The following is a 17,767-nucleotide window of genomic DNA, read 5'->3' on the forward strand; positions in this document are numbered from 1 at the left end:
TCTTAAAAATAAATACACATTAAAAAAAAAAATAAGTAAAAGTCATCGAAATAGAAATACCATTATTTGCAATTCTCTGAATTAATTGCTCTAAAGTGATCAGCTCTGGCATTTCTGATGGTAACATGGAGTGCTCCTCCCCCCTGTGGAGATCAAGGACAGAATGTGTTCTCAAAGGTTTGTGACACATGTGAGCCACTCTCTTTGTCAACAGCAAATGTGAAAGTCTCCTATCCCCGTTCTGTGTGGTATATAATATTGCACCAGAAGTTTAGAGGAAGTGGACAGCTTGGCCAGCAAGCAGCGTTTGTTCTTCCTGGCGTCCTGTGTAACATCATGTGTTGGGCTGTTGTTGAGGTAGGAGGGTGGGTAGTGTGGTTAGAAAACCTAAAACAGCAGGCTGAATGAAGGTATCAGCTATTTCCCAGCGTACTGACTTGTAACTTTTAAAGTAGTGTCGAGTTTTAGCCTCAGCGACAAGGTGCTGGAAATATGAAATAAATTATTATCTTTCTTTAACTAAGGCTATCCAATGAACCAGAACTGCGATCATTTCCACTAACTGTGTCAAAACCACAACAATCACAATTCCATCTGGAAAATAATCTGTCGCTCACACAGTATGTCAACATGATTTCCAAGAGTGGCTGGCTGGCTCAGTAAGAGGAGCGTGTGACTCTTGATCTCAGGATCGTGAGTTCAAGCCCCATCTTGGGTGTAGAGGCTGCTTAAAAAAAAAAGAAAAGAAAGAAAAAAGATGATTTCCAAATGGACCAAAGATCTAAATTTTATAAATGAAATTATATAAGCACCAGAGAAAAAGTAGGCAAATTCCTTTGTAACGTAGGAGTGGAGAAAAACCTTAGTAATTATGACTTGAAATTCAGAAGCAATAGAAAAAAGAGATTGTGAATTTAACTCCCCCAAATAAAACAAAACACATCAAAGACCTTTTGAATGGTAAAACTACTAGACGCAAAGGCAAAAGACAATAAAGAGGGGAATGATTTGCAACTTATAGAGAAGGGATTTATAGACAGCGCCTCTAAAAGTCAAGAAGAAAAAGTGATTTTTTTTTTAATGGATGAAAGTTACAAACAGTTCATAGAAAATGAGAAGCAAATGGTTTTTAAAAAGAAGATAAAGATGCTCAACATCACTCAGAATAGGGGAAACGAGAAAACCTCACTGAGGGGTTATTTCTCACCTATCAGAGTTACACACATTTAAAACTTTGACACGAAATGCCATCGGTGAGACTGCGGAGGAAACAGGAATCCTCATACATCATAGGTAGGAGTACAGAATAACATAAGCCCTGTGGAGGAGGATTTGGCAATATCTAGCAAAACCCCGTATGCATTTATCCTTCGAAGGAACAATCCCATTTCTAGGAAACTATCCCAGCGATTCATCCGCAAACAAACAAGCAAAACACAGAACGACATGTTAATTTACTCATACATATTCAGTTACTCATGACAACATTATTTGCAATGGTAAAACACTGGAAACAGCACAAATAGCCCTCAGTAGGGAAATGGTTGAATAAAGTATGAAAAATCCACACAATGGAAAACTGTGTGTCGTATAAAGGAATGTGGAATATCTCTGTATTCTTAAATGGGGTGATATGCAGGATATATTGGTAAAAGAAAAGGCCATCCGGGCGCCTGGGTGGCGCAGTCGGTTAAGCGTCCGACTTCAGCCAGGTCACGATCTCGCGGTCCGTGAGTTCGAGCCCCGCGTCGGGCTCTGGGCTGATGGCTCGGAGCCTGGAGCCTGTTTCCGATTCTGTGTCTCCCTCTCTCTCTGCCCCTCCCCCGTTCATGCTCTGTCTCTCTCTGTCCCAAAAATAAATAAAAAACGTTGAAAAAAAAATAATTTTAAAAAAGAAAAGGCCATCCACAAAACACTGCATGTAGCACACCACCTTTTCAGTAAAGGAGGGGAGGAAATACTAATGCAAACACACACACACACACACACACACACACACACACACACACACTTATATTTCCAAAAGGAAACACAAGAAGGATAAACCAGTGGGGAAAATATTGGGAGGAAGAGGGAGAGCATATGAGGCAAAACAGAAATAGATATGAGACTCCTCTGAATAAATCTAGCTATAAAGCTTTGACTTGGGAATCAGGAAATATTTTACATATTCCAAAAAGAAAATTAAATCAAAAGGCAGGGAAAAAAAGCATTTCCTTAAAATTCGAAAACAAATCCAAACAAGTACTGAATTATATATCAAACTGATGTACCACTAAGATCACTAAGATAAAAGAGCTATTTCAAGTTAACTTTGGTAGGCAGCATTTGGACTGCACATCATTAGAATATTCTGAGGCTAAAAAGAACTGTGAAGAAAATTTGAACTTCAACAGTCTTTTATGAGTCTCAATATTGACATTTTGAAGTTATTATATGTGTATGGTAGATTAATAAGTCATTACAGCAATAAAATTATTGTTAGAAATCAAGATTTTTTTTAGTATAATGGAAAAGACACTGCTGTTATAAACAAAATTAAAGAATTTAAGTGTAAACCCAATGATGTTAAACTTGAAGTGGAAATATCACTACAAATACTTCAGGCTTTTTGCTTTTGAAAAACAGTGAAAGATGTGTTTTCTAAATCAGTTAACAGAGGCAATAACAGCTCAGTAGCAATGAATATACCATTCCCCACTGAAACAAACAAGGCCTTTTAGAGAAATAGCTAAAGCTAAATTGGAGGCAGGAAGTGTATGAGCTGGTCCTGGGGGCTCTGGTGCCAGAAAGCAAGGAAGCAAAGACGAATGGGGTCGTGTCAAAAAGCCACCTTGTGGGGCTACCATGGCCTAAGATGGGACAATTTGAGCTTCAGAAAGAATGATGATTGCAACTGATCAACACATAACAAATGTATGAGATCCTGAGTTCACAGTGATAATCAGAAGAAGGGAGAGGGATGGCAACAGTTAACTCAAAACATTCATCGGGCTCTATTGAAGCAACTATTGGAAGCTAGAACACCAACTCTTTTACGGACCGAATGTTTGTATCCCCGCCAAATTCAAATGCTAAAACCCCAACTCTCCAGTGTGAAGGTGTGCAGAGGTGGGACCTTTGGAGCTTTCTCTCTGTCTCTGCACCACATGAGGACACAGCAGGAAGGTGGCAGTCTCCAAGCCAGGAGGAGGGCTCTCACCGGACACTGAATCTGCTGGCAACTTGATCTTGGACACCCCAGCCTCCAGAATTGTGAAAAATAAATGCCTACTGTTGAAGGCACCCAGTGTGTGGTATCTTGCTACAGCAGCCTCAGCTAAGACAGACTCTCTATTCTGAGAAGTGATAATGCAAGGGAAAGAATTAAGCTTTCCTTCTGCTTGTTCCATGTGAACTGTATTTCTACGTTACTAAATAGTTCTAGTTGATGAAGAAAAGTTCTTCTTTACAAGAAAATTCCAGCTAATAAATGTAATAGAATAAAAATGGTAGAAAGATCACCACTTTTCAATTCCTAATTAAATAAGTGGTCCAGATGCAAAACCTAATGGTGATGGTTGACAGGGACATTTACAACAAGAGATCGGACTGTCCCACCTCAACCCACTGGTGTGTCCAGCATGACTGTAGGTAGGACAACCAGATTATGTACCTGCTGATGAGATACCATAGAAACTACAATCGACAGTACCACTGTGATGTATTCTTGCCAAAGAATTGCCAAAACCTTTAAACCTAGCTTTTAGTTTATAGAACAGACAAGGGACAAACACCAAGTTAAATGTCTCCAGAAGAAAACTAACAAACACGTGCAGAATGTAGGACACCCTGTAGAAAAACAGATGCAGTTTCTAAAATAAGTCAAGAGCATAAGGGAAATAGGGTGGAAGGAGCAGGGGTTGGGGGAATGTCCCGGATTATAAAAAAGACTTAAGAGCCATAATAATCTTCAAATGTAATGAGTGGAAAATTAGAGTATAAACTGACTAATCGTTCTTATTAAGGAATTTTTAACTTCAGTGAAATGAGGTGATGCTATTGTGGGAAATGCCCTGATATTTTAGAAAGATCTACAGAAGTATTTCAGGGTAAAATGACATGGTGGTAAGGATATGCTTTAAATTAGTGATGGGGGGAAAAAAGACAGAAAGGAAGGGAAGGAGAGGGGGAAGAATGGTTAGATAAAGCAAGTATGACAAAATAAAAATGTTGAAATCGCTAATGCAGAGAAATGGGTCCGTGGGGGTTAATTATTCAATTCACTGCATTTTTGCGGGAAAAAAAATGTTCATAATAAAATGTAAAAGACAAAACAATACCCATTGCGCACTTTGCCGAAAAGATTTCAGATGATCAGTGTATCACCTAGGATAGACCTGGTCATGAGTTTCCTGCACCCGGGTGCTGACAGTGACCTTCCCAGGTAGTCTAGAGAAGAGATACATGCAACGATGGGGTGACAGGTGCTCCAAGAGTCCCTCATGAGCTGCTGTGTCTTCACTGTCCCCTTAAGAAACATTTTATTTTGAAACCTTTCTTTCCTGGAGCACCTGGGTGGCTCAGTCGGTTGAGTGTCCGACTTCAGCTCAGGTCATGATCTCATGGTTTATGGGTTCAAGGCCCGCATCGGGCTCTGTGCTGACAGCTCAGAGCCCAGAGCCTGCTTCAGATTCTGTGTCTCCCTCTCTCTCTGCCCCTCCCCCACTCATGCTCTGTCTCTGTCTCTGTCAAAAATAAATAAACATTAAAAAAAAAAAAGGAAACCTTTCTTTCCTTTATTACTGATCGGGCTGATTCAAACAGTCCATTTAGCAAAAGCGCCCGACAGGTCCGAAACATACCGTGTAAAACCAAATGACGTGGCTCATTCATTCCCAGAAGGGAATAGCTCTTTAGTATAGGCACAGAAAAGAACAAATGTTTTTATGATCTGGACTTAAAAAAAGTTAATGTAAGGAAGAGCGGGAACATACTGGATTGGGAAGAAGAAGAGCTGGGTTGTGCCAGTAAAGGACTGTAGGGTATTTGGCAAGTTGCTTAACAAGAATAAGATAGTGTCCAGGGGATCCCCAGTTCTGGGCTTCTAGGAGCACGTAGTCTCATGAGGTAGTGAGCATCTGCTCGCGGGTGGTGCATGAGCAGAACAGGAGCCAGAGACAGAATGCAGAGCTAGGAGATGATTCTAAGGTTCCTTGTGACTGTGAGATCCTGGGACGCTGGGACCCAGTTGCCAGAATAGCACACTCGTGCAAGGGTGTTCATCGGTAAATAAAAGAAGCTCCAAACTCCAGTTCTGTGACTGGATCCGCCACCTTGCCTCCGCCTGGAGTGCATCTCTGCTGTGAAACACAGTAGCTTGTTTCTGGATATGCCGGTCAATATTTGGTTTTCCAGACAGTGATTCTGGGGTGCCCCAGAGAATGTGGTCCAAGAATTCCTGAGGGATCCTGGTAGCCCTTTCAGGCAGACCTCCCTTTGCCAACCTGTGTGATTGAAGCAGGGTTTTCTCCATATACCTAACCAAAACCCAACTGCAGAAGCAGGTATGGGAATCCAGCTGTCCTCAATGACACCAGACATTAAGGAGATTTGCAAAACTGTAAAACAATGTCACTCTTCTCACCAAATTGGTTTTGTTTTGGGATTCGTAGTTATTTTTCATTAAAAATGTGCTATTTATGTTAATGTATAAATGGGCTTATTGTATTTTAAATAAATATATACATATTTTTAAATGTGTATTTTTGAGAGAGAGACAGAGAGAGCACCAGTTGGGGAGGAGCAGAGAGAGAGAGAGAGAGAGAGAGAGAGACAGAATCCGAAGCAGGCTCCAGGCTCCGAGCTGTCAGCACAGAGCCCGATGTGGAGCTTGAACTCATGAGCGGTGAGATCATGACCTGAGCCGAAGTCAGACACCCAACCGACTGAGCTGTCCAGGTGCCCCAATAAATATATATTTTTAAATTCTCCCAGTTTTAATTTCTAATGTGGTAAATATTGGTAGATATACCGCGTAAACAAAAGCTCTTTGTGGTCCTAAATCATATTTGAGCGTAAAGAAATCCCAAGATTGAAAAGCTTAAGAACCATGGTTCTAGAAAAATCTGACCTCGGGGTACCTGGGTGGCTGAGTTGGTTAAGCATTCAGCTTTTGATTTTGACTCAGATTATGATCTCCTGGTTCTCTCTCCCTTTCTCTCCCTTTCTGTGTGCCCCTCCTACCCTCAAAAAAACAAAATAAATAAAATAAACATTTAGAAAAATCTGACCTCATTTTACTTCTAGCCTCTTCTTACTAAGGATGAAACTTAATCCTTGCAACAGCTCTTGAAGAAAGACACAGATGGAGAAAAGAGGCTCAGAGGTAAATCACCTTGTCCAGAGGCTGCCAGCCCCAGCACACTTCCACTGTCCGCTCAGAAGTCAGAATTGGTTCCCTCGCCAGTTCTAAATCAATCACTGGAAAGGAGATGAGATCCATGATTGATTTAGACAGGTTGCTTAGGGATAATGGATGTTGGGGTGTCAACCACAGATTGTCCGTTCTCTTTATAAATGACAAGTCCGTGCAATGAAATGGCCAAAGAGAGGTGCACTATCTCCTTATGGATCAGACCATTCCCAGTGGCTACAACAATCCTCAACCCACGGTATTAACTGTCACGGATCACCGAGGAGCTGGGACCCAGGTGCTGCAGCCCCAGGACCCTATAATGTAGCCTCTGTGTACCTCTTCCGCTTTCTCTGGACAGCTGGGCTTGGTGCTTTTACAATTGCTGGCCATATCTAAGTCCTTTTAATACAATTCTAATTGATTTCTTAATGTCATTGCCTCGGCATGCAAATCTATAGCTGTTGACTCTTCCCACAACAGCATGAAAGGTTGTAATTTTCCAGAGCATCCGTTCAGTTGAAGCAATGATCAAGTTTCCACTTCCTGAAGGCACATTCAGAGGCAAGAAAACTGTGTTTACTGTGAAGAAAAATTAGCATCAATCATAGGTTGTACTAAAAGTCAGCTGACTGATTTAGGAAAGCTAATACACGCAAATATTTGTTTGGGTTCTCAGGGCTCAATGCAAAGCTGGAGACACTTAACTTTTATTCTAAAGGAACCTCTTTGGAATAATGATTGATGTACTGAAGTTCTTCCAAAGCTCAAACCCAGAGCAAGGCCGCCCGGCCACAGACTGCTTCTCCAGACTTCTCACGGTGTTATTTCTGGAGGAGCTGTGGCATTGGTAACTCAGGGCACACACTGATCTGTAAGCGGAGGCCTGGTCTGCGGACTGGGGGGAGGGGGCACTGAGAGGCAATAGAGCCAGAGGCTAAGACCTCAGGTCTCAGCTTTGCCACTTAGTGTTGAGTGCCTTTGGGCCTTTTGCCCTGACCATGCCTCAGTTTCCCTGCTGTGAAACAGGAATAATAAATAATAATAGTGTGCACTTCCTGGGTTGTCGTGAGCATATGTAAAGCTCATAGAATGATGTGCGTGTGTTTACTATTATTATTATCCCTCTGGGATTGAGGCCGGCAGGGTGAACCAGCGAGGTGGGTAAGGGGGTGTGGGGTCGGACTTGGAGACAGATGCTAGGGAAAGACGTGGGAGGCCCAGGGCTTGGTCACGCCCTCGGGGTCGTTGGTGCCTGTCCAGTGCTTGGGAGTGTGATGGGTGTGAACACGCATTTGTGGAAGAGAAATTTCATCTCCTGTGGCCCCTACTAAGCCTGTCAGGAAACTTGTCACACAATTGGCTTTCCCTGTGCAGACAGCTTTTTTTTTTCTTAGATTTTTTTTTTTCAAAAATTGTAAATGTTTATTTATTTTGAGAGAGAGAGAGCATTAGCAGGGGAGGCGCAGAGAGAGAGGGAGAGAGAGAGAATACCAAGCAGGCTCTGAACTGACAGCACAGAGCACCACAGGGGGCTCAATCTCACAAACCTCAAGATCATGACCTGAGCCAATATCAAGATTCTGACGCTCAACCGACTGAGCCACCCAGGCGCCCCTAGATTTTATTTTCTTCAAGTAACCTCTACACCCAACATGAGTCTCAAACTTATAACCCTAAGACTAAGAGTCACAAGCCCCATCAACTGAGCCAGCCAGGTGCCCCAAAGATGGCTTTGGATAAAAACGAGTTGCCCTGCCAAGGAAACCCACCCTCCGATTATGAATACGTATACCAGAAAACGTATGAAATAGAAGGAACCCAGCTGATTAAAATGCCCTCAGATTTGATTTGCACAGGGTTCTAAGTGTTGTGCTCCTCAGCATGGAGAGATTAACAAGCAAGGAGGTTGAATGGAGATCTTTGTACTTCGACCCAACTGTTTGTTACCAGAGGGTCTGTGGGTTTGGTCCGATGCCTAGACCCACAGAGGCAGACGGAGAGACACGTAGCAGGCGCGGCGCGATGTGGGGTTTATTTACTGAGTGGGCTTGGGCCGCGACTGGAGTACAGCACAAATCTGTGACTCAGACCCTTGTTGCTGCTGGCAACTCCCCTGGGTGACCCCCCAGGCTGTGTGCTCCCCACCTTGTGCTCACCATGGCAACCCTTCATAACCCACAGGTCGATGACCCGGGATTAGCTGAGGAGCTGATTTCAGGGCTTGGCCACTGGGGACAGCCTGACCCCAGTGAGCAAAGCTTTCCCCCATAAATAGCCATATGCTTTATGTGTGGGGCACGGGGGAAGAGAGGCAGCAGGCTTCTGTCAGAGCCTTGAGGGCCCCAGAGGGGATGGTGTGGGGGGCCATGCAAAAATGGATCTTTTCGGGGCTCCTGGGTGGCTCAGTCGGTTAAGCATCTGACTTCAGCTCAGGTCATGATCTCACAGCTTGTGGGTTCGAGTCCTGCATCAGGCTCTGTGCTGACAGCTCAGACTGGAGCCTGCTTCGGATGCTGTGTCTCCTTCTCTCTCTGCCCCTCCCCCCGTCTCTCTCAAAAATAAATAAACATTTAAAAAAAGAAAAAAAAAGGAAATGGATCTTTCCCCCCACCGGTTTTATGCTCACACGGGAAGGGCAGGTACACCCAGCACAGGGGGCGAAAGGACATTTGTTTAGTGCGGTGGTTTCCCGTGGCTGCCATAACAAGGTGCCACAAGTACGCTGGCTCCAAACAACAGAAATGTATTCCTTCCCGGTTCTGGAGGCCAGAGGTCCAAAGCCACGGTGTTGCAAGACTACACTACCTCCGGATTCTCCAGGGGAGACTCTGTTCTTTGACTCCACCAGCGTCTGGTGGCTGCTGGCATTTCTTGGCTTATGGTGCGTTACTTCAGCCTCTGCCTCTGGGGTCACCCCGCCTCCTCTTCTCCCTGTGACTTCTCTTTTTCTGTGTCTTATCAGGACACATTGGATTTAGGGCCCACTGGGTAATCCAGGATGATCTCATCTAAACATCCTTAAATTAACTACATTTGCAAAGACCCTTTTTCCAAATTACGTCCCATTCACAGGTTCTAGGAACTTGGATGTGGACCTATCTTTTTGGGCACAACCACTGAACCCACTACACCCAGGTACAGGTTCTATACCCAATGCCCTTAGTCCCTTCAAGAAGGTCAGAGACGACGCAACAAGGCAAACAAACTGAATTGATAATCTAGGTTGCTAGATAAAGTTTTCCAGAAGAGAGGGGGAGTTGAATACCTTGTTTCGTAGACTTTTCAATTTATTTCTCTAGGTGAGACAAAAGCATTCATCTGAGTGAGCCTGTGTAGGAACAATGTCTTATATTGGGGGATCAGTGACACAGCGAGAGCTAGAGGTTTGGGATGGAGGTCCTTCACTTCCTATTTTTTTTTTTTAAGTTTATTTATTTATTTTGAGAGAGACAGTGAGCAGGGGAGGGGCAGAGAGAGGCAGAAAGAGTGAGAATTCCAAGCAGGCTCAGCACCATCAGCGCAGAGAATCATATGGGGCTGGAACTCACGAATCACAAGATCATGACCTGAGCCTAAATCAAGAGTCGGACTCTTGATGCTTAACTGACTGAGCCACCCAGGCACCCCTCCTTCACCTACTATTGTGTGGCCTTGGGTAATTCAGCCACTCCAACGTTTGGCTTTCTCACCTAAAAAAAAAGGGCAATAGCAATACCCACATCTGAGGGTTGTTGCAATGCATGTAGAGACTCTAGCATGTTCTAGGACGTGATGGTTGCCAAATAAACAGCAACTCCTATTGCTGTTGTATATTGCTTTGTTGTTGTTGTTCTTTTAAGATTTTATTTTCAAGTAATCTCTACACATGACGTGGGACTCCAACCCACAACCCCGAGACCAAGAGTCGCGTGCTCCACCAACGGGGCCAGCCAGGTATCCCTACTGCTTTGTATTTAGAAAACACTTCCACGTGCACTATGGATTTGTTCCAGGTGCAAACAAGACTGTGGACCGTGTTATTATTTCTATTTTTGCAGGCGAGGAAACAGACAAGTAATGTGCTATTACATGAACTTCGAGCCAGACGCTCCAGCATTAGACTCCGTGTTCCTTCTACCCCATGGTTCTCTCCCCTTCCGGGTGGCTCAGTTGGCAGCCTGCTGAGGGCAAGCTCATCCATCGCTGTGGAGTATACAGGAGTGTGGGGGAGAGGACCGAACAACGGGGAGGTGGGAAGACACCAAAGAAGTTCCTAATGTTGCCACAACCATCTTTGAAGTTGTGTTGCTCTGTGTTTGGGTGTCTGACCGCCATTTGACGCCATGGCCATTGAACTCTAATCCCGTTGGAGATCTGTGAATGAAGAGTGTGCCTCAGACCCCAAATAGTTGTTTCCTTTAGCCACAGACCCAAAGAGATATTTTCATTGGCACGCTTTATGAGTTATTAGAATAATTCTTCTCACTGTTAACATCTATGGCAGCGCCTGACTCACAGAAAAGTGCTCCGTGAATATTTGTTGAATGCTCAGTTGACGTCGGTATTTTATTTTCATTAAAGCGTTTCTGATCACGCAGAGCGAGTGTTGAGTGAGGAAGGCGTTTTAGGGTGACTCACCACAAAGGGTGGAGAAATGAGTGCAGCTGGGTCTGCCTTTGTATACCGCTCATCATGCAAGTGTTGGCTTTGCCTATTGTTCCAGGACACATTTCTGTCACCACGGATTCCTCCAACATGAGTGAAAGATTGGAATGACAGTATCGGAAGGTCTGGGGACATCTGTCTGTCACAAAGGAAGCATGGTAGCTGCCAACCCATTGTTTAGAAGAATCCAGGGAATGACTCCAGGTCAAGAGTGGATGAGGTCAGTGTCACTTTCCATCTGGGATGGGCTGGATGGGCCATGTGGAGCTGCCTTCCCAGATGGGCTACTCATGGGGTGTGTTAATTTCCTAGGGAGGCTGTAACAAATTACCTCAAACTGGGTGGCTTAAAACAACAGAAATTTATTTTCTCATAGTTCTGGAGACAACAAATCTGAAACCAAGGTGTTGACAGGCATACCTCCCTCTGAAGGCTCTAGGGGAACCTTCCAGCTTCTTCAGCTTCCTGTGGTTTCCAAGGGTTCCTTGGCTTGTGGCTACATCACTCCGACCTGCCTGTGTCTTCATATGGCCTTCCCCACCCCCCCACCCCCATGTTTCTCTTCTTCTCTTTTTACAAGAACACTCGTTATGGGATTTAGAGTCCCATTAATCCAGGATGACCTTGTCTTGAGGTCCTTAACTCACTTACATCTGTAAAGACCCTTTTTCCACATAAGCTCACCTTCACAGGGACTGGGGGTAAGGACTTGGACTTCCTCTTTTGCGGGCCTCAGTTCAACCCATTAGAGTTGGGGCTGGCTCCCGTTTCTGAAGGCGATACTGATAAAACAATTGTGGAGGGATTCCCAGTCGATTCCAAGCATACTCCTTATTTCCTACTTAAAAGAGGAAATGTTCAATTTAATTTTGTGCATGTAGAAATTCGTTTTCATTTCAGAGAAGGTGACTATCATGAAATCTTGTGATTTTTGACAACTTCCCCAGAAAGATTTTGGACTCTGGATCACCAGAGGAATTTTCTCAGGAGCCAACTTCACATCTTTAAGTTCCTTTTCTTCTACATATTAGAAAATCCCTTCCAGCATCTAACATATCACCTTATACTTAAAAAAATACACTGACTTTTATATTCACTCAGTTCTATTTTTATTAGAAATAATTGACTAGCTCCAAACATGTTCTCATGGAAGGTAAATGAGACATTTCTATCATTTTGAAAAGACACAATAAATGTATTTTATCAAAATGTTTTCATATAGAAAAATAAGATCAGGAGGTCATCTGAAAGAGGACAGGTGGATAGGAACGAAAGATCCTTGTGAAGTTATTAGCCATTTAAATCCAATTAATTTAGACCTTCTTCCTGGGAGCATCACACTTATGAGGAAGATGTCAACCAATTCCTAATCAAAGCTGGATAATTAAATATCCAAAGAATTAGTTCATGTTTACTTTTATTTTTCCTAGGGGACAAAATCCTCATCTCTAGAAACACGTAAATTCTTTTATTATGACCCCATTGGTCGCAGCATGATTTGTAATTCAAAAATTTAGAAACATCCTAAATATCCATCTGCAGGAAAAGAGTTAAGTAAATAATGGTCTGGTCATGGTCTAGTGCTCCACACCAGCTACAGAGATATACTGGAGCTCCACGCTCAGTGAGGAAGAATCTCCCAGTAGAGGGCAGGGGGGGTGGGGGGGAGAGCAAGTTACAGAGAAGGATTCGGAGCAGTTAAAAGTTGAAAACATGTACAACAAAGCTACATGTGGGTTATGGGTGCCTACATATACAATAAGAAGAGTGGTAGAGAAATATACATGTTTTCCAATGAAACATATGCAATTCAGGAGAATGGTCCCTCTGGGAAGGATAAGAGGAAGGAACTGATGTCAGGAGAGTACCCAAGGGACAGTATGTGCCGGGGGTAGGGGGGGGTTCTTTCTCAAAAAAAAGTATGTAGAAAACATGAGAATACATTTGGGTTTGCTAGAACGGAATTTGGGCATGTGGGGCTTTCTTTCCCCCGTATGTTTAAAATATTTCATAATTAAAAAAATAAGTTCCCCATTTTCCACTGGCTGAAGAAACTGTATCTTCAAAATGCACTACTGTTGAGCTGATAGGGAAACAAGTGATTAAAAAAATTTTTTTCCCAATATTTACTTTTGAGAGACAGAGCTCAAGCAGGGAAGGGGCAGAGAGAGGGACACACAGAACCCGAAGCAGTTCCAGGCTTGGAGCTGTTCGCACAGAGCCCGACATGGGGCTTGAACTCACAGACCGTGAGATCATGACCTGAGCTGAAGTCAGATGCTCAACCAACTGAACCATCCAGGTGCCCCAGGAAACAAGTGATTTTACAAGAAGACTTGTGGGGGCTCCTGGCTGACTTAGTAGGTAGACTGTGCGACTTTTGATCTCCAGGTCACGAGTTGAAGCTCCACGTTGGGCGGAGAAATTACTTAAAAAAACCAGAAATGACACGTGGACCAAATAAAGGAGGTCCAGAGGATGAATAGAGATGCCTGCACCCTGGTTATGCTTCAGGCACATTGTTAATCTGTAATTTTAGGCAACCGTTTGAACCCCAATGTCTTCATCCCTAAAGTGGGGTTAATCTCTCTTGCCTACTTCACAGGGATGTAGTGAGAGTAATTGGGGCTATCATAATTGAAGCAAGAAGTGGTCGTTGGAATAATTGCTGCTAATGACTGAGCAGTTACTGTGTTTTCAAACAGGCAGTAAACATTCATTATTTATTTTAAGGCTGATAACAACTCTATGATGTAGGTATTATTTTCTATGCAGTTGTGTGTGTGTGTGTGTGTGTGTGTGTGTGTGTGTGTGTGTGTGTGTAAAAATAGTAAGGCTCAGAGACAGATGGTTTATTCATGCTCTTCCCTCCAGAACCAACCCCTGCCAACAAGGAATGGGCAATGACGAGGGGTGGGGGTGAAGTTACCTACAGTGGTCGGTGACCCATGTGGCCTGGCACAGGGAGTTCTGACCAACAAAGACGATGGGTAATAGCCAAGCAAAGCAGATTCCCTCGGGCATCAGAAGTCTTAGAAATGCAGTGAATCGGTCCAGTGGTGGCAGAAACCGAAGTTGAGGGAGGCTGTTGCTCTGGCAGGGTGCATGTGCCTTGGGGGCACCACTGGCCCATTTGTGATTTAAGCTGGGAGATCGTGGAAGTTCTAGATCCGCAGAGGCCAGGAAGCAGCATGGCGTTGGCTGGTGATGGTAGGAAGGACGGGAGGGAATTCTAGATGTTCAACGCAGAATTCCTGCTCTTTCTCAAACCTGAAATACCCACAGCCTTCCCCAGTGACCTGATAATAACTCCACTTTCTAGTTGCTCAGGGCAAAGTCCTTAGAGTCATTTTGATTCTCTGTCTTTTTGTTTTTTGTTTTCCATATCCCATGCCCAACCCATCAGATAATTCTGTTGACTTTATTCAAAATACAGTCAGAACCAGACCACCTTATGCCACCTCCACTACAGCCATCTGGTCTGAGCCACCAGCATCTTGAGCCTGGATTATCACACTGGCTTTTTTTTTTTTAAGATTATATTATTAAGTAATCTCCATACCCAACATGAGGCTTGAACCCACAACCCTGAGATCAAGTGTCACATGCTCTACCAGCTGAGCCAGTCAGGTACCTCTACCAGACTGGCTTTTTAATTGACCAGTTCCCAACCAAGAGTGAGAGTGATTTGTTTAAAGTTTTATTTATTTATTTTAAGGGGGTGGGGAGGAACAGGGGGAGAGAGAGAAAGAGAGAGAGAGAGAGAGAGAGAGAATCAGAGAGAGAGAGAGAATCCCAAGCAGGCTCCATGCTGACAGCTTGGAGCCCAATGTAGGGCTCGAACTCATGAACTGCGAGATCATGACCTGAGCTGAAATCAAGGGTCAGACGTTTAACCAACTGAGCCACCCAGGTGCCCCGAGGGTGATTTATTTAAACATGTCAGATGTTTTTTTGAAACGGCGCAGCTCTGCTCAAAGCCTCCCAATGGCTCCCCATTAAGAGCACCCTCAACCTCTCTGGCTTCATCGCCTACTTTTCTCCCCAGAATCCATACTGTTCCAGCCTTCTGAGCTTCCCTGCCTTCCCCAAACACCAGATGGGCAGACGTGCTCCTATCTCAGGCCTCTGATGTTCCCCTGCTGGGAAGGCTTTTCATCCCGATGTCTCTCTGGCTCACTCCTTACCCTCTTCAAGAACCTTTCCAAACCTTGGCGAGGCCTTCCCCACCCCCAATTCCACGCTTCAGTCCTCCACCTTGCACTGCTTCTCCCTTCCCCTGTTTCTCTCCACTGTCTCTACCACCCGCGAAGCTTCTACATACTCTATGACTTATTTGGGGTACAGTCTGTCTCCCATGCTAGACTGTAAGCTCACATGGGCAGGGATTTTTGTCAGTTTCGGTCACTGTGTATCCCCAGGACCTAGAAGAGGACCTGAGAACAAATGTTTGTTGAATGAATGAATGAATGAATGAACAGATTATTCATCCCACAAGAGAATCTCTCTCTTTCCAGAACCCCTAAAGACCTCGTTGACACCAAACATTCCCTTTCCAAGTGGCCCTGTGCCATCCACAGCTCCAGCCTCATCTACGGGGTGGACGTCAGAAACAAAAAGAAGCTTCCACTGGTCCCTTTAGTTGGAACATTCTTATCCCTCCTGAGGTCACACACGGGACGCTCTAAGTGGTGTTAGTTGTCCAAGCACATATTTCAGATGATGTTTTCAGTAGCTTCCAGAGGGCAGCCGTCATTTCAGAAACAGCTCCCTGTGACTGGCATGTGACTTTTTCCCCCGAAAGATTTGCATCAGTGGGAAGGTAGAGGCGGTAAGAGAGAAGGGAGCAGGAAAGGAAAAAATGGAAGAAATGAGGTCTCAGGACTGCATATGATTCTGGCAGGGAGCCCTTAGACACAGAGGTAGAACACACAGTGCTTTGCCTCAGTGTCTGATAAAATGACCACCGGACAGAGCAGAAATGACGAGGAATCATTTGGGGGAATCCAGGCTGGCCCTCAGCCTGTACGAGGCAGATACGTGTACCTTGGATGCTCCGGACTAAAAACAAAACAAAACAAAACAAAACAACCCACATTCTTCACAGCGGTGGGTCAATCTTCATGCTTTGACTCCAAGATTTTAAATTTATTCTGCAGTGTTTCCCATGAATGGTGGTTACATAATTTATATTTACTGAATTTAAGAACCCAGGATCTATGACACATCCTAACACAATGTTAAGCCTCAGGTAGAGCACAGAGAAGTGTAGTCTTTTCGGCAAGGCAAGCTCTCCAACACACAAGTGCACGACTGAGTGTTCCAAGTATGTGTCCACACCCAGCCGGGTGTCGGGGACCTGCCTCTCCCCCTTTCACTGGACTTTTGATTAGTCGAGAAAGGTTTAATGTCAGAATACACATTATTGCCCATCGAAGCCTTTGTCCCAAGCCGCCCATGCCCTGAATACTAAGAAAATGTGCATGAAAATAAAGATGGATACAGCAAGGTGTTCAGTTACTTGTTCTTTCCCGGTTCTTGAAAGGTGGGGCAGGAGGCAGAACTACGTGTTGGTTTTCAACTGGCTCTTTTTTTTTTTTTTTTGTCAGCAGAAATGTCTTTTTTTTTTTTTAATATATGAAATTTATTGTCAAAGTGGTTTCCATACAACCCCTAGTGCTCATCCCAAAAGCTGCCCTCCTCAATACCCATCCCCCACCCTCCCCTCCCTCCCACCCCCATCAACCCTCAGTTTGTTCTCAGTTTTTAACAGTCTCTTATGCTTTGGCTCTCTCCCACTCTCACCTCTTTTTTTTTTTTTTTTCCTTTCCCTCCCCCATGGGTTTCTGTTAAGTTTCTCAGGATCCACATAAGAGTGAAACCATATGGTATCTGTCTTTCTCTGTATGGTTTATTTGACTTAGCATCACACTCTCCAGTTCCATCCACGTTGCTACAAAAGGCCATATTTCATTCTTTCTCATTGCCACGTAGTATTCCATTGTGTATACAAACCACAATTTCTTTATCCATTCATCAGTTGATGGACATTTAGGCTCTTTCCATAATTTGGCTATTGTTGAGAGTGCTGCTATAAACATTGGGGTACAAGTGCCCCTATGCATCAGTACTCCTGTATCCCTTGGATAAATTCCTAGCAGTGCTATTGCTGGGTCATAGGGTAGGTCTATTTTCAACTGGCTCTTTCAGGTTGACCAAAAAAAGGTGTGTGTGTCCGTGTGGCAGGGGTTAAAACAAGGCTCTGATCTGGTGTAGTTAACTTAAGCATGCCGGCTCCCAGGTGCCTCTGACGGGAGAATGGATGCCGTCATTTCCTTGAACTTCCAGCACCCCTTGGTGGCTCCCTTAGGGAGCAGTCCTCTTGTGCGGGGAGCGTGTGAGGCAACATAACTGCACACGTGGTATAGCTGAGATCTCTGTTCTCTGTCTCTGAGGCCACGTGGACGTGGCTCGTTCGTTTCCTGTTAGAAAAGGGATGCTTTTCTTCACCATCTCATGGACTTTCTTACAAAGAAACTGTAGCCCAAAGAGGTTAAATGACTCACCTGAGGGATTCCTGTTGTAAACTAGAGAACGGGACTCAAATTCTGGTCCTTTCCACTATGCTTCATCGGTTAGGAAACAGGCACCCAGAATTCCTGATGTCTGCCCCATCCAACGATCCCGATTTAACAAAAACAGAGCGCTGCAAGGAAGGAATGGTAC

General features: G+C 44.3%; 1 long non-coding RNA gene across 1 annotated transcript in view; it reads left to right on the plus strand.

Moving 5' to 3' along the window:
• LOC132673171 (uncharacterized) overlaps positions 1-17,767 on the plus strand; it is a 34,402-nt gene that overhangs the window by 8,415 nt on the left and 8,220 nt on the right. Inside the window, exon 2 of the long non-coding RNA XR_009607895.3 lies at positions 11,100-11,261. This is a non-coding gene — a long non-coding RNA (uncharacterized LOC132673171). The remainder of the gene's footprint in view (positions 1-11,099; positions 11,262-17,767) is intronic.

Source organism: Panthera onca, chromosome C1, assembly GCF_046562875.1.
Source record: "Panthera onca isolate mPanOnc1 chromosome C1, mPanOnc1 haplotype 2, whole genome shotgun sequence".
Lineage (NCBI taxonomy): Eukaryota > Metazoa > Chordata > Mammalia > Carnivora > Felidae > Panthera > Panthera onca.